This window comes from Malania oleifera, chromosome 12, assembly GCF_029873635.1.
Source record: "Malania oleifera isolate guangnan ecotype guangnan chromosome 12, ASM2987363v1, whole genome shotgun sequence".
In the NCBI taxonomy this organism is placed as follows: domain Eukaryota; kingdom Viridiplantae; phylum Streptophyta; class Magnoliopsida; order Santalales; family Ximeniaceae; genus Malania; species Malania oleifera.
In genome coordinates, this window is record NC_080428.1 from 15,308,729 (window position 1) to 15,311,786 (window position 3,058).

The window sequence follows — 3,058 nt, forward strand, 5'->3', positions numbered from 1 at the left end:
AGGGCGACTATGTCGAGTACCTAAGATTCCTTGAAGTTCGAGATCTTGCAAGCCTCAACCATCAACTCAACTATCAAGACCCCATAGCGTGACTGTGTCGACAATGCTGAAGATTCAAAATCCTACTTTCCTAGGAGAATTGACCAAGGCACGTACAAGGAAAGCATAAGACCAACTTGGTCGAGAGCGATGATCTTCTGCGCGAGATTCGCTATAAACTTTCCTAAACTGAAAATCAAATCTTGTAAACCTAAGAGCCTATAAATAATCGCTTTGAAGATAAGCTATGGATTCCTCTTTTGCCTCTCTTAGGTTAGTGACAGACTTAAAATTTCATTGAGAGCCATTGTAGATTTTTTAGATTAGATTTCAATTCTTGTTTCGGTTTGTGTGTGAAGTGTCTGACAACCTATGAAAAATGATGGTGTTCATGTGCTCTCCGTGTATATTACACGATCACTCTCTTGTACCTTCTGGAATTAATGACATGCATTCTGAAAACTAAAGGGATGATCTTTTACTTGCTTTCTCTTTACCGCTTTCATTTAAATGCTTTCCTTTACCGCTTGGTTGTGATGAATGTCTGGTTGACAGGATAAGCACTTCTATAGCTTCGCTCAGGTACACGTATTAGGCTACAGTCTCCTCTTAAGGTTCTCATGATCATTATGATAGAGTATACTCCGGTTTTTAACCGTGCTCCGGACGATTGGTGTACCCTTGCTACTCTATGCCATTGAACGGCTAATTGGATTTTTTAGCCAAGTTTCGGTTACTTTTATACGGTAACTCACTGAACTTAGATTACGCAAACAACATCCCAGGTGTCATTTATGATTAAGCATTGCTTTGTAGGAGTGGAATTACGTTAGATTTACATGCTTTCTAGTAGTTGATTGAAAATACCCTAAAAAGATATCATCTTTTACTTTTATTTTACACAAGGCTATAATAGATTAATTTGGAAGTGGTTTGATAACTGTGCTTTAACTCCCTGATGATTGACACCCGACTTCCCCACTTTCTACAGAACTTGGGATTAAGTTAGGTTTTATAAATATTATTCTTGGTAGTTAAGGACCCAAACCTTGGCGAGCCTACCAAATTTTGGCACAGTTTCCAAGGACTTAGCTACGGTTATAAGCCAACTTCCATTTTAGGATATTGTTGCTTTGTTTTTACTTGCTTTCTTTTAATTTTATTTTTGTTCTCTAATTTTGAGGGCTTAAATCTATGTGCATCAAGTGTGTATGTTTGGTTTGCATTCTTTGGATCTTGAGATAGTGTCCCTAGACCTCAAGATCGAGAAATCTTGTAGATCCTCTAGGAAACCTACCTCTAATTGTGAGATTGCTGAGTCGTCTGAACTGAAACACATGGCTGAATGACCACTTGTTCCTGCTAAACAAATCCCAAAACCCCAAGTTCCCTACCTACCTGTCGTAGAGGAGTAGCCCCTTCAGCCAATTATGGACTACTTTGTACCTAATGTATACACCTCGTTGTCTTGCATCTAGTTCCTAGATGTCTATGCGGCGCAATTTGAGATTAAAACTTCTATCATCTTGATGCTGCCCAACTTTCATAGAAGTTCTACAGAAAATCCTTACCAGCATCTAGATGAATTCTTGGAAATCTGCTCCATCATTTGTATACCTAATTTTAGTGACGACGCTCTCCATTTTAGGCTCTTTCCATTCTCTTTGAAGGATAAGACCAAATATTGGCTAACATCCTTAGAACTAAACTCAGTGGCCAATTGGGCCACCATGCAACATGAATTCTTGAAAAAGTACTTCCCAATTAGGAAGATGAACCAGCTTCAGAGAGCCATCACAAGCTTCTCACAGACGGATGGGGAACTTTTCTTTGAGACCTAGGAGTGTCTTAGGGACTTGCTCCGTAAATGTCCACTTCATCAGGTCCCCAAGTGGCAATTAGTTCAAACCTTTTATGAAGGGTTAGCTGAGACATATAGGTCGACGGTTGATGCATCGTGTAAAGGTACTTTCCTCACCAAGCATGAAAATGAGGCATAGGATCTCTTTTAGAACCTAGATGAGAATTCCCAATAGAACAATGTGGTTGCTCATAGACCCCCTAATTCATCTACTTCCAAACCTAAGGGAGTTATGAGTTTACCTTAGACCATGACTTAGCACCCACTCTACACAGCATATCTAAAAAGTTAGATCAGTGCTTGTCCTTAAGGCAACCACAACAATTATAGGCTTGTGCAGAGGTGTGTGCAATCTGCTCCGATCCTTTCCATTTGTATTACAATTGCCCACATGCGCCATCCCATCCTAAGCTTGTATAGTAGGAAGTAAAAGCCACCCATAATTGGTATGATAGGCCATCAAACGACCCCTATTCAAATACATACAACCCTAAGTGGAAACAACATTCCAATTTCTCTTGGAGGCTACAAGCTCCGGGTTTTCAATCCCAAAGACCTCCACAAGCTTCAGATGCTCAACCCTCTTGTCCTTATAATTCTCAGAATCATCCCATGTCTACCCCCATACCTTTATCATTTCAGCAGCCACCTCCTCCTCAACCCAAATATGATTGTTTCCAAGAGACGGTGCTGAAAGCCCTTAAAAGCATTGAGGTTGATCATCAAATAGATTGGTAACTTTTTCATTCCCACTCCCAGTCCATCGCGAAGCTAGAAGCCACCATGAGGCAACTAGCTGCTACCTTGAGTCGAAGAGATGAGGCTAGTTACCAAGTTAGCCCGTAGTGAACCCTAAGGGACAATATAGGATAGAATGTGAACCGGACATTGAGCCTTCATCGTATCATGTGCAAGCCCAGGCTGTATCCACTCTTCATAATAATGAGATAAAAAAGATCAAGGATGAGGAGTTGAGCAAGGAAAAGAATAAGGAATAAAAAAGGGTAGTACCCAACGTTGATTCTTGCACCCTATCTTCCTCTAGTTTAGTACATAAACCCCTTAATTCCACACCTATCATTGGAAGGACCAAACCTCACTTCACCCCTCATAGGGCCTTTCATGTCCCACAAGTAGCACATCCCACAACTCCTTGTG

General features: G+C 40.7%; 1 non-coding gene across 1 annotated transcript; it reads right to left on the reverse strand.

Moving 5' to 3' along the window:
- Positions 1-1,818: 1,818 nt before the first annotated feature.
- On the reverse strand, positions 1,819-1,924 carry LOC131145352 (small nucleolar RNA R71). Its single transcript, XR_009134135.1, has one exon. It is a non-coding gene; the product is annotated as a small nucleolar RNA R71 (small nucleolar RNA).
- Positions 1,925-3,058: the final 1,134 nt, after the last annotated feature.